At 52.2% G+C, this 14242-nt stretch overlaps 1 protein-coding gene across 1 annotated transcript in view; it reads right to left on the bottom strand.

Annotated features, from left to right (window-relative positions):
- LMBR1 (limb development membrane protein 1) overlaps positions 1-9334 on the bottom strand; it is a 249167-nt gene extending 239833 nt beyond the window's left edge. Inside the window, exon 1 of the mRNA XM_064367704.1 lies at positions 9155-9334. The gene's annotated coding sequence lies outside the window, so the exon portion shown is untranslated. The remainder of the gene's footprint in view (positions 1-9154) is intronic.
- Between the last annotated feature and the right edge of the window lie 4908 nt (positions 9335-14242).

The following is a 14242-nucleotide window of genomic DNA, read 5'->3' as shown; positions in this document are numbered from 1 at the left end:
TCAGATCCACACTCAATCTCTCCAACAGGAAGCATCACTTCCCTGGCAACAGAAAGATTAATCATGCATTGCACCAGGCAGAGACCAAGCTTGGTAATGTGAGACCGTGATTTACAATGATCTCCTGATTTATCGTTGTGTATTTTTAAGCCATATTATTTAAAATGCAGCTAATTTAAAAGCTAGTGTTCAGCACCGCGTGACCGCTGCTAAAGATCTACTCTCTGCTGATAACAAACGCACCGTATTTTGTCCACTTACGTCCAGGTCCCCACAGCAGACCCAACCTCTAACAAAATCATCTGTCAGGTGATGAATGTTGGTTTTCTTTGGGGAGTTATTATTTCTGTGTTTTTGTGTGTATTTCCAATGCAATTTATTTTTATTTATTTACTTATTTATTTTTTTGAGACAGAGTCTCTATTTCCCAGGCTGGAGTGCAATGGCACGATCTTGGCTCATAGCAACCTCCACCTCCTGGGTTCAAGCGATTCTCCTTCCTGCCTCAGCCTCTTGGGAGTAGCTGGGATTACAGGTGCCCACTACCACGCCTGGCTAATTTTTGTGTTTTTCGTAGAGACAGGGTTTTAACAGGTTAGCCAGGCTGGTCTTGCACTCCTGACTTAGGCAATCTGCCTGCCTCAGCCTCCCAAAGTGCTGGGATCACAGGTGTGAGCCACTGCACCCGGCCTTTTGTACAAATTTAAAACATCTCTGATCAATGGACAACCACATGTTTTCTAAAGGCCCTGAAAAGATCATTTCTAAGCATAGGGAGAGTGAAAATGGGGAAGACAAGACTCCAAGGCAATTTCAAAAAAGAGGTCAGATTCGGCCAGGTTGCTGTGTGAGAGCGCTGGCCACATGGAAAGGGTGGGAGTCACGCTGGGGATGCTGTGCTGGCAGAGGTGGGCACAGGCGTGGACTCTGCACTGGGAGGCCAGGGCTGCAGGAGAGGAGAAGGAGCCTCAGGAATCCCGCAGCAATGTCTCCTGGCCCCCACCCCTTCCTCTGGGGAATTCCTCTGCGTTCAGGGCATGGCTCCTACCTCCCCGACCTCACAAGGCAGGAATCCTTAGGGAGTCATCACCTTCCCAGCACCCACCCTCCCGGCCTGAGGGCTGCTGGAAGACAGTAAGAATGGAGGACGATTCCCTCCTCCCCTTTTATTCTCCAAAACTCTGTGTGTTGACGAAAGAACCTTAGGCTGAGGAGGAGAAATCCAGCTTGGGTTCAGAAAGAGAGCAAGCCGGGAGCAGTGGCTCACGCCTGTAATCACAGCACTTTGGGAGGCCAAGGCGGGTGGATCACCTAAGGTCAGGAGTTCGAGACCAGCCTGATCACTATGGTGAAATTCTCTCTCTACTAAAAATACAAAACTTAGCCAGGCATGGTGGCACATGCCTGTAATCCCAGATAGTCAAGAGGCTGAGGCCTGGGAATCACTTGAACCCAGGAGGCGGAGGTTTCAGTGAGCTGAGATTACACGACTGCACTACAGCCTGGGTGACAGAGCCAAACTCAAAAAACAAAAAAAGAAAAAAACAAAAGAAAGACAAAGTGAGAACTCTGCATGGCTTTCCTCTGAGTAGCCACTGGTTGTTACTAGAGTTTTGCTGTTTTGCTCGTCAGCTGCTGTGGTCAGTCAGATTCTTCTGCACACGGAGACAAAGATGTTCCCGCGCATCGTCTAGCTGGGAGTGGAACCTGAGAGGTCCTGCACTGAGCTGGCTCGAGACAGGGAGGTAAAGCCCGCGGTGAGGATGCGGAAGGGCGAGGCCACCCCGTGGGCAGCTGGGACCTGGTGGGACACACACAGCAGCCCTCCGAGTGGGCCAGGCCCGGCAGAGGGGAAGAAGCTGGACTGCTAATCGTCAATGCCCAGCCGTGCTGTTCGGGGCTGGCCCCACTGGCCCCCTGGAACCCAGGGAGAAAGACACTTGCTCTGGTGTCACAGGCATGCACAGCCGAAGACAGCAAGGCACTCACAGAAGCACCTTCTGTGGCTTTCTCTTTTAAACTTTTTTAATGGTCTGCACTTTTTATTCTGAACTTTCTTTTTTTCTTTTTGAGACAGGGTGTTGCTCAGTTGACCAGACTGGAAGGCAATGGCCCGTGATCGCAGCTCACTGCAGCCTCTACCTCCTGGGCTCAAGTGATCCTCCTGCCTCGGCCTTCCAAAGTGCTGGGATTACAGGCATGAGCCACCGTGTTTGGCCTATTTAGAACTTTTTATAATGAGAAAAAAACTTTTCCATCTACAAAACAAAAAGACACTTGAGTGTTGCATTGACAGGATGTCAACGTGGAGAAGACCGTGTTTGGACTTGGTTTGTGATCTGAGTAATACTGAAGGGGAGGTGACCTTAGCCAGTGATGATACTAAGTCGTGTCTTATGCAATTTGAAAAGGCTGCACTCAAATTCTATTAGTTTCCTCTAGGCCTGAGTAACATAGCTGCATAGAAAGATAGGGTTGTGGGTTGTTTTGTTTGTTTTGAGGCAAAGTCTCGCTCTATTGCCCAGGCTGGAGCGCAATGGTACGATCTTAGCTCACCACAACGTCCACCTCCCAGGTTCAAACGATTCTCATGCCTTCTCATGCCTCAGCCTCCTGAGTAGCTGGGATTATAGGCAGGAGCAACCATGCCCAGCTAATTTCTTTCTATTTTTAGTAGAGAAGGGTTTCACTGTGTTGGTCAGGTTGGTCTCAAACTCTCGGCCTCAAGTGATCCACCCACCTCGGCCTCCCAAAGTGCTAGGATAATAGGCGTGAGCCACCGTGCCCGGCTGAAATATAGAGTTTTATAAGTCCTGTAAAAGCAGCAGACGGGCCAGGCACAGTGGCTCACACCTGTAATCCCAGCACTTTGGGAGGCCGAGGCGGGTGGATCATGAGGTCAAGAGATCGAGATCATCCTGGTCAACATGGTGAAACCCCGTCTCTACTAAAAATACAAAAAATTAGCTAGGCATGGTGGCGCCTGCCTGTAATCCCAGCTATTCAGGAGGCTGAGGCAGGAGAATTGCCTGAACCCAGGAAGCGGAGGTTGCGGTGAGCCGAGATCGCGCCATTGCACTCCAGCCTGGGTAACAAGAGCTAAATGCCATCTCAAAAAAAAAAAAAAAAAAAGCAGCAGACACCCTCACTCCAATGTTGGCTGACCCAGCAGCAGATACAAGGCATCGGGGTGGTTCTTCTCAAGCAAGAATGTGCATGGGAAACCACCAGACTGCTGCAAGAGCACAAAACTGCCTGGCATAGAAACAACAATGAAAAAAGAAAGTAACAAAAAATAATGAGAAGTCTTACGTAACTAATAAAATAGGCATAATTCTTTTCCTGAGGCAGGGTCTTCATCTGTTGCCCAGCCTGGAGTGCAGTGGTGTGATTTTGGCTCACTGTAGCCTCCACTTCCTAGACTCAGTAGATCCTCCCACCTCAGCATCCCCAAGTAGCTGGGAGTACAGGAGCATGCCACAACACCTGGCTGATTTTTGTGTTTTTTGTAGAGACGAGGGTCTCACTATGTGGCCCAGGCTGGTCTGAAACTCCTGGGCTCAAGTGATCCTCCCACCTCTGCCTCCCAAAGTGCTGGGATTACAGGCGTGAGCTACAACGCCCTGCCCAATAGGCATAACTTTTATCCAGAAGGTAAAGCATACAGATGTCAAAAATGTAGCAACCCTTGAGGGCATGTAGGTAACATTCACTACAAATGAGGGGAGCATCTCTAGAAAATAGAAAAATACACTACAAAGGAGGAAAGAGAAGGAAGAACTAGTGAAAATGCGTGATGCGTCTGAAATACAGCCAGCGCTGGATGTAACTATGTTAGTCAAATGCACAGCACCAGCCAATGAGGCCTGGTCAGGGAACAAAGGTTTCACAAGGACTTGGTAATCGGGGTGAGATTGATAACCATAATGAAAACCACAACATTAATAATAAAAGGATCAATGACACAGACAAATATATTTATAGATCATTGCCTCAACTGGAGGCCCGCGAAGGCCCAGATGTATCACTGCTTTCAAATTTATTTATAGATCAATGTCCTAATGTGATAAACAGTTGGCTTGTAAACTAAAAATACTGAAAACCACAACATAAAACCATGAATTTTTCCTTTCCTTTACGGTGCGAGAGATGTCAGCATAGGTCCATGGTCTGGGGGCAACTCCTTACTCATCTGATGAATGGGATGAAGCATGTCAGAGGAGGAGCTAACCCTGCCCACAGATTCTCATAAACAACAGGCTCAAGACCCTGGCAGACAAGCTCAGTCCAGACTCCAAAGTTTCACTGGAAGCGTCTCCCACAGACATGGCCTTCTCCATGTCGAATTCGACCACACTGCTACAGCCTGGTGCTGTCCAAGCTCCAGGTAAGGAAACCTGAACCTGTCAGCTCTTGGCTCAGCCATTCCATAGACAAAGGAAAAGACAGGCTATGAAGCCTCTGAAAGTTCTTTTCTGCCCACAGGTATCTGCCTTGAGTGTTCTAAGGTGCTTACTCATTCATTCATTCATTCGTTCATTTGCTCACTTGCCTGTCAAATAAGAGTGCTGCCTGCGTGCCAGGAGTTGAAATAGGCCCTGGGGTAGAAACATGAGCTGCGGTCAGTTGAATAGGAGTCGGAGGTTTAGACTCAAAGTCTCGTGCAGGAGACAGAGGTGAGCACAGCAGTGTTCCACACAGAGAGTCCTGTATCGTCAGGGTCACCCATCAGAGCACCAGGCCCAGGGGCGGAGGACAGAGGAGGCCCCTTGCCTCAGGAAGCAGGGAATCCATCACCCAGCAAAGTAGAGGCAGAAGGTGGAGAGGGTGCCAGCTAGAGGGCAGATAAGGCACCAATGTGAGTGCTGCCCTGTGGCAGCATGGGGTCCCAGCTACTGGGAAAACTTGAGCCCAGGAGTTTGAGGCCAGCCTGGGCAACATGGTGAGAACCTGTCTCTTAAAAAAAAAAAAGAAAAAGGGCCGGGCGCGGTGGCTCAAGCCTGTAATCCCAGCACTTTGGGAGGCCGAGGCGGGTGGATCACGAGGTCAAGAGATCGAGACCATCCTGGTCAACATGGTGAAACCCCGTCTCTACTAATACAAAAAAAACACACTAGCTGGGCATGGTGGCGCGTGCCTGTAATCCCAGCTACTCAGGAGGCTGAGGCAGGGGAATTGCCTGAACCCAGGAGGCGGAGGTTGCGGTGAGCCGAGATCGCGCCATTGCACTCCAGCCTGGGTAACGAGCGAAACTCCGTCTAAAAAAAAAAAAAAAAAAAAGAAAAAGAAGTACTCAGTGTGTGTGCTGGGTGCAGGGGGGAAGGGGAGAGTCCGAAATGGGCTTACAGGCTGAGCACGAAGGAGCCCTGCACTCCAGGAAGGACTCGCCCTGGGCTCTGCGGAACCACTGAATGATCTGAGGCAAGGGAATGGCACGTTGAAGAAGGGGAAGTTTGGGGACGTGGGGACAGTGGAGTCAGGGCTTCTCCGCTCTCCAGGAGGCTGAGATCATGTGAGTGGGAAAAGAAGAAACCACCTGAGACCACTGGGTAGAGGGATGGTATGGGTGATGGGTACCACTGGGTAGAGGGATGGCATGGGGGATGGGTACCACTGGGTAGAGGGATGGTATGGGGGATGGGTACCACTGGGTAGAGGGATGGTATGGGGGATGGGTGCCACTGGGTAGAGGGATGGTATGGGGGATGGGTGCCACTGGGTAGAGGGATGGCATGGGTGATGGGTGCCACTGGGTAGAGGGATGGCCTGCGGGATGGGTGCCACTGGGTAGAGGGATGGTATGGGGGATGGGTGCCACTGGGTAGAGGGATGGTATGGGGGATGGGTACCACTGGGTAGAGGGATGGTATGGGGGATGGGTGCCACTGGGTAGAGGGATGGTATGGGGGATGGGTGCCACTGGGTAGAGGGATGGCATGGGTGATGGGTGCCACTGGGTAGAGGGATGGTATGGGGGATGGGCGCCACTGGGTAGAGGGATGGTATGGGGGATGGGCACCACTGGGTAGAGGGATGGTATGGGGGATGGGTGCCACTGGGTAGAGGGATGGCATGGGTGATGGGTGCCACTGGGTAGAGGGATGGTATGGGGGATGGGTGCCACTGGGTAGAGGGATGGCATGGGTGATGGGTGCCACTGGGTAGAGGGATGGCATGGGGGATGGGTGCCACTGGGTAGAGGGATGGTATGGGGGATGGGTGCCACTGGGTAGAGGGATGGTATGGGGGATGGGTACCACTGGGTAGAGGGATGGCATGGGGGATGGGTGCCACTGGGTAGAGGGATGGCATGGGTGATGGGTGCCACTGGGTAGAGGGATGGCATGGGGGATGGGTGCCACTGGGTAGAGGGATGGTATGGGGGATGGGTGCCACTGGGTAGAGGGATGGTATGGGGGATGGGCGCCACTGGGTAGAGGGATGGCATGGGGGATGGGTACCACTGGGTAGAGGGATGGCATGGGGGATGGGTGCTCACTCTCCCTGGGAGAGCGAACCGGCACAGTTTTGGAGTTGGAAATTTGGCATTGTCTGTTAAATTTAAATGTCAACACTCCTACCTTACCCTAAGCAACTTCTAGAATAAAATCCTTGCGAAACTTGCACAACCCTGCAAAATACACAAAGGGAAGTTTACTACAGTTTTTTTTTTTTTTTTTTTTTTTTTTGAGACAGAGTTTCACTCTTGTTGCCCAGACTGGAGTGCAATGGCACAATCTCTGCTCACCGCAACCTCTGCCTCCCAGGTTCAAGCGATTTTCCTGCCTCAGCCTCCTGAGTAGCTGGGATTACAGGTGCACGCCACCACGCCTGACTAATTTTGTATTTTCATTTTCATTTTTTTTTAGAAATGGGGTTTCACCTTGTTGGTCACACTGGTCTTGAACTCCTCACCTCAGGTGATCCGCCCGCCTCGGCCTTCCAAAGTGCCAGGATTACAGGCATGAGCCACTGCGCCCGGTCCCAATTTTGTATTTTTACTAGAGACGGGGTTTCTCAATGTTGTTCAGGCTGGTCTCGAACTCCCAATTTCAGGTGATCTGCCCGCATTAGCCTCCCAAAGTGCTGGGATTACATGCGTGAACCACCATGCCCAGCCAGCACTTTTTTTTTACTTTTTATTTTTTTTTGAGATGGAGTCTCACTCTGTCATCCAGGCTAGAGTGCAGTGGCCTGATCTTGGCTCACTGCAACCTCCGCCTCCCGGGTTCAAGTGATTCTCCTGCCTCAGCCTCCGGACTGCAGGCATGCATGACCACGCCTAGCTAAGTTTTGTATTTTTAGTGGAGATGAGGTTTCACCATGTTGGCCACACTGGTCTAAAACTCCTGACCTCAGATGATCTGCCTGCCTCGGCCTCCCAAAGTGCTGGAATTACAGGCGTGAACCACCGCACCCAGCCTACCATCACATTTTTTAATAGTACAGAGGAAGTATGTTGTTAAAAGAAAACAATCAAATATTCATTGTTACCAGATTGGTTACATAAATCACACCCATAAAGTCACTGAAGAGAGTGAGGAATCCACTCTTTCAGACTCCAGTGGGCAAGCGAATCACCCAGGGAGGCTGTGAGGATGTCAACTCTGACTCAGGGTCTAGGGAGGGCCTGAGGGGCTGCACTTCACATAGCCTGCAGGTGCACAGCTGCTGCCACCCTGGGGCTCCTGCTGCAGGTAGCCAGGACCCAGATGACCAAGAGCAAGCGGAAACTTGCGAAACAGTATGTCCCATTTTGGTTTAAACAATCATAATGCAAGTTAATATACACATTACATATCCAGAAAAGTATGTATTTCTGGAAGGAAGAGCTTATGGTGGACTTTTCTCTCTACATTTTATATACATAACTGTTAACATTTCAATTTTTATAATAATCATGAATTATCTTTACAACCAGAAAAAAAACTCAATGTTAAGGTAATCGACCAATAAATTGATGCATTTAAACAAAAGAAATTTGTGAACCTGAGTCAAAAGTTACACTTTATTATTATATATATATATATTTTGAGACAGAGTCTCACTCTATCGCCCAGGCTGGAGTGCAGTGGTGCGATCTCAGCTCACTACAACCTCCATCTTCCAAATTCAAGCAGTTCTTCCACCTCAGGCTTCCCAGTAGCTGGGATTACAGGCTTGTGCCATCACACCCAGCTAATTTTTGTATTTTTAGTAGAGAGGGAATTTCACCATGTTGGCCAGGCTGGTCTCAAACTCCTGACCTCAGGTGATCCGCCCACCTTGGCCTCTCAAATTGCAGGCATGAGTCACCATGCCTGGCCAAAAGTTACACTTTAAATCGCATATCATATAACTCTTAATAGGTCATTTGGGTCTTATTTATTTATTTATTTATTTTTGAGACAAGGTCTTGCTCTGTTGCCCAGGCTGGAGGGCAGTGGTGTGATCTCGGCTCACTGCAACCTTTGCCTTCTGGGCTCAAGTGATCCTCCCACCTCAGTCTCCCCAGTAGCTGGGACCACAGGCGTTTGCCACAACACCTGGATAATTTTTGTATTTTTTTTTAGAGATGGGGTTCTGCCAATGTTGCTGAGGCTGGTCTCAAACTCCTGGGCTCAAGCAATCCTCTTGCCTCAGCCTCCCGAAATGTTGGGATTACGGGCATGAGTCACCAAGCCCGGCCTGGACTCTTATTTTTAAAGAGCTGTTCTAGGCAAAGCCCGACGTAGCCACTTTTTTCCAGGCTGGGGGATTCTTGTCTCCCACAGCCTTCTGTCTACCCACACGCACTGCAAGGTCCTGCAAGCTGCGGGGCAGCCTGCTCGAAATGCAAACCCATGACTGACTGTCTCTTACCCTCACCCACCCCCACTCAAAACACATCCAAGCTTCCCACTGCTCCCAGAATGAACGCAAAACACTCCCGGATCAGCAGAGTTTTCATGCCTGGCCCTGGCCACCTTGCCGCCACATGTGTCACTCACGTCCCCTCATGCCCAGCACTCTGGCTGCCCTTTGGACCCCAGTGTGCGCCACCTGCCCCCAACAAACCGACGTCATCATCAACTGGTTCATGTTTGCTCTCCTCACCTGTCTAATCGGGTGGCAGAACCTCCCATTTCCCCACGCCAAGCTCCCTTACCCAGGATCATGGAAATAAGACTCTTACCTCCGAGACTGAGTGACAAGGCGCGCTGGCTGTCCGCGGGGTCACAGGTGCAGAGGTCTTTCAGGTGGGCGAGCCGAGATGCCTTCATTAGGCCTCCCTCCTGTGAGGATCTTGGGGTTATTCCCCCATAAAGTGTTTAGAAATCCTGGCTTCAAAGCAAAGAAACCTCCACCCCTAGGAGGTCAGAGCTAGTGCAGATGACCGAGCAGCCACTGGCCACACCCGAGAGAGACAGCGCAGACAGAAAACTCAGCAGGCCCCGCCTCGGGGGACCAGCCCAGACACGCCGAAAACCCACGCGGGCCCTGCCTCGGGGGACCCGCCCAGACACGCCGAAAACCCACGCGGGCCCCGCCTCGGGGGACCCGCCCAGACACGCCGAAAACCCACGCGGGCGCCGCCTCGGGGGACCCGCCCAGACACGCCGAAAACCCACGCGGGCGCCGCCTCGGGGGACCCGCCCAGACACGCCGAAAACCCACGCGGGCGCCGCCTCGGGGGACCCGCCCAGGCACGCCGAAAACCCACGCGGGCGCCGCCTCGGGGGACCCGCCCAGACACGCCGAAAACCCACGCGGGCGCCGCCTCGGGGAGGCCACTACCGACCACTGCGCGGTTCTGCGGGCCGGGCCCAGGCAAAGCACTTGCCCCAGTGCCATGCGGTTCCTGTCGAGCGGGGTGGCAGCGGGGCTGCGGGCTCCGTCTCCCCAGTGAGGCCCGGAGGAGGGACTGAGGAGGGGCCCGGGCTCTGCGGGGGAGCGGCAGCAGCGCCGTCCCTTTCGAGGCCAGGCCCTGGTCTAGGGCGTGTGGGTGGCGGGAGGAGAGCGCTCCCACTCAGCTCCCTCACCCGGTGGCCTTGGGCGCGGCCACACTGCAGCAGGCCCCGGCTGAAGGTGTGGCGGGCCCGGCCCCTCCCCAGGGCGGGGAGCTACGGGAGTCCTGGCTCCCCTGAAGCTCCTCTCCAGGGACTGAGGGGCAAAGCCCCGTGGGCTGAGTGGCGCGGGAGGTGGCTGGGGAGCCCTTTGGCCTCTGAAACGCCCACGGTCAGACCAAGGAGCTGATACGTGCGCAAGAGGACGGAGCCTCACGGAGCCCGAGTCAGCAGACGTCTGAGGAGAGCCGCCCCGAATGAAGACCGCGAAGAGGGCAGCCGGCAGCGTGGGAACAGTGAGGGAAGGCGCGGGCCCTCGGACCCCGCATGGCCGCCACCAGGGAGCACGTGGAGGGTGGGTCTAAGTTCCTGCTGAAACAAGAGTGTTTCTGTAACGGCCCCAGGGGATCGGCCCTAGCACCACATCCCATTCCACGGGAGAGGCGGAGGCTGAGGCTGCAGAGGAGAGCAAGGCCTGGCTGCTGGAAACGGGGCGGTCAGGGTTTTGCCCCAAGCCCGAGAGCCAAGGGCCGCGCTGCTGACTCTTGTGTTCACACGGTGCATTTGGCAGCGCCTCTGGGCCTTCCTGGACCTTCCTGTGCCTGGCTCCGCGAGGCGACTACTCCCCATCTTCCTGGCTCGGGCTCCTGGTGGGCGCTGGCCCTGCGCCATCCCTGGGAACTCCCCACCACAGCCCGGTCTCCCAGCAGCCTGAGCCCGCCGTGGTCAGCGGCTGATGGTGACCAAGCCCTGATGCTTTGTTCCAGCACAGCCAGGGTGCAGGTCCGGCTCCCACCTGCAGTCTACAGGGAGGGGCAGAAGGGGGTGGGGTGGGGTGGGGTGGGGTGGGGTGTGCAGAGCGCAGGAGGGCAGCTCCTGAATGGTGACAGCTGGGGAAGGGATCAGGGCTGCAGACAAAGGCCAGCAGGACAGGGGCATTGGTAAAGTAGCATAACCAGCTCTACAATGATGCCTCGGGCTGGGAAAGTGACTGACTCCAGACTCCTGTGTCATACTGTGCCCAGAGGTGGTGAGCCCAGCCCCTGCTGCCGCCAATGCAATGTTCACTTCTGGACAGCGCCCAACACACCGGGGTCCTCTGCATTTCATTTCTACACACCACAAAAAAGCGCAGCTGCTGTTTTCGGCGAGAAGATGCAGGGCTGTGGTGTCTGGGCATCAAGTGGGAAGACAAGGCGTGGGGAAGTTTTCAGCGGAAACTTGCACCTGGCGCCTTGAATGCGGAACTGTGAGCTCTGCTTCCCGTTCCCTAAACTCCTGTGCCAGGGCTTCCTGCCTACTTCCCGCCAGCACCCAGATGCCTCTCGGGGCTTTCTCCAGTCACGTTAGAGCTTTACAACTGCACTCTGCAGAATTTTTAAAACCTTCCAGCTAGATTTCAATCAAAATTTCATTTTTCCACCAGTTCAGACCTCACCTCGGTTCAGAAATCTGCCAGGAGGAGTGGGGCCGTTCTCACTTCCCCACCTTTGCTCATCCTCACACTACGGGGGGCTGCAGGTGCAGGGGGCACGATGCCATCCTCCCCCTCACAGTTCTCCCACACAGAACATTCTCCAGACGCCTCCCCTCCCCTGGGAGTGGGTGAGAAAGCCATGCCCACCACCCCTGCCACACTCTGCCTCCTCTTCTCTGACAGGGAAGGGTCTCAGGGCGTCCCCAGCCTGTCCTGGCAGATCCTGCAGCTGTGTTCCGCTCCTGGACGGACATGGGGGTCCCTCATCACCTACAAACCTCACTAGAGTTGCCAAGGAACGGAGAAAGCCCCCATTTTCCTGGTCACTCCACAATGCTCTTTCCTTCTGGATCCCTTCCCTGCTCCAGACACCCCCAGCTGCCCGAAGACTGAGCCTGCACCTCAACAGATCACAGACATACACCAGGGCCCGCCACAGGCAGACGGACGCCAGGGCCTGCCTTCAGGCAGAACCGTGCTCATCTGTGCTTCAGAGCCCTCACCTCACACGGTGGCTGCCGCGAGGTGAAGGATGAGGCTTAGAAAGCCATCTGCGGGCCGGGCGCGGTGGCTCACGCCTGTATAATCCCAGCACTTTGGGAGGCCGAGGCAGGTAGATCACGAGGTCAAGAGATCGAGACCATCCTGGTCAACAAGGTGAAACCCTGTCTCTACTAAAAATACAAAAATTAGCTGGGCGTGGTGGCGCATGCCTGTAATCCCAGCTACTCAGGAGGCTGAGGCAGGAGAATTGCTTGAACCCAGGAGGCGGAGGTTGTGGTGAGCCGAGATCGTGCCATTGCACTCCAGCCTGGGTAACAAGAGCAAAACTCCGTCTCAAAAAAAAAAAAAAAAAAAAAAAAAGCCATCTGCACAGCTTCTGCCCACCATGGGTGGTACACGTGCTCTCGCCGCCCAGCTTGGCTTTCCTTCTGCCTGACTCCCATCCTCCACTCCAGCCAGGCAAGCTCACCGTCCCATGTGCCAGGCCCATTCGGAGCCCTCACCTCCTCCCACATTCTCCGAGGGAAGTCCCACATCCTCTCAGGCGTCTGAAATGTCCCTCTGAGCCAGGGTTCCCCAATCCCCCCAACTCTGCCATCCTTTTCCAGGCCACGCCCCTCTCCATCCTCCTCCCAGACAGCGAGCCCAGGACACCAGGACACCTATGCCGCAGGAGTTATCGAGGCAATTAAACAGGAGAAAAATGAGACGTATAAGTGGGAAAAGAGAAAGTCAGGACAGGGAGACCTGATTGTCCCCAATATCCGTTGTTCTCTCATTCTCTAGTAGCAGAGGCCCAGAGTTTTAGATGAGCACACAGCCCTCACACGTTAGAAGATGTAATGATCCCATTGACAAAAACAGAGTGATAAGACACTTGAGAATAAATTCTGCAAGAAACATGGACAACCTATATGAAGAGAACAGAGACTGTCTGAATGAATGGAAGGCACATACTGTCCTTCGAGAGGAATATTTAACAGCATAAATATTCCAGTTTTTCCCAATTTAGTCTACAAATTAAACACAACTCCAGTAAAAAATACCAACAGGATTTTTCATGGACAAACGTTAATTCTAAACTTCACTTTTTAGGTTGGGTGCAATGGCTTTCACTGGTAATCACTGCACTTTGGGAGGCTGAGGCAGGACCTCTGTTTGCACTCAGGAGTTTGAAACCAACCTGGGCAACATAGCGAGACCTCCTCTATACTAAAAATAAACAGTAAAATAAATTAGCCAGGCATGGTGGCACGCACCTGTAGTCCCAGCTACTTGGGAAGTTGAGAAGGGAGCATCACTTGAGCCCAGAAGGGTGAGGCTGCAGTAAGCTATGATCGTGCCATGGCACTCCAGCCTGGGCAACAGAGCAAGACCCTGTCTCCAAAAACATTAAAGATAAATTTCACTTTTTAGAAAAAATCAACAGAAAAATTATGAAAATGAAGAGTAACAAGGAATGCTATTAAACTGTGTTATAGAGCCATAATAGCAAAGCAGTGGCGCACTGAGGCACACACATGCAGGAAGATTAGGAAAAAGAATAGAGAACCAGAGATAGCCTCAAATATAGTTTTAAAACTTTGCCGTATTATCAAGATGGTGTTTGAAATTGGTGGAGAAAGGCAGATTTTTCAATAAAATATATTGGCATTAACATTTTCTGGGGGAAAAAAAGGTTGGCCTTACCTTGTTTTATGCATCAAAATAAAAAATATGTTGGTCAAAGATTAAACATTTTAGGAGCCAGGCATGGTGGCTCACACCTATAATCTCAGCTACTCAGGAGGCTGAGCCAGGAGGACCACTTGAGGCCAGGACTTTGAGACCAGTCTACGCAACATGGCATCCCTTAAAAAATAAAAATAAAAATAGCTGGGCATGATGGCTGAGGTGGGAGGATCACTCAAGCCCAGGAGTTTGAGGCCACGTTAAGCTATGATCCTGCCTGTGAAGAGTCATTACATTCCAGCCTGGACAACATCGAGAGAATCTCCATCTCTAAAAGGAACGGGAGGAAACTTTAAAAAAAAAAAAAATTTTGAGTGGGGAAGGGTTTTCAAAGCATAAAAAAACTTTAGAAGTCATAAAAGACTGATAATTTAGACAACGCAAGAAGATTTTTAATCCTAGATGGCAAAAAATAAAAATAAAACTAGTCAACTAGAGAAAAATACATATTTGCAATATGTCATGAACAACAACCAATTTCCTTAATATGTAAAGAACTTCTGTA

Source organism: Aotus nancymaae, unplaced genomic scaffold (assembly GCF_030222135.1).
Source record: "Aotus nancymaae isolate 86718 unplaced genomic scaffold, 86718_ANA_hifiasm-v0.15.2.pri h1tg000002l, whole genome shotgun sequence".
NCBI classification, from domain to species: domain Eukaryota; kingdom Metazoa; phylum Chordata; class Mammalia; order Primates; family Aotidae; genus Aotus; species Aotus nancymaae.
Note: the sequence above shows the minus strand (reverse complement) of the source record. Positions and strands in the feature narration are given on the sequence as shown.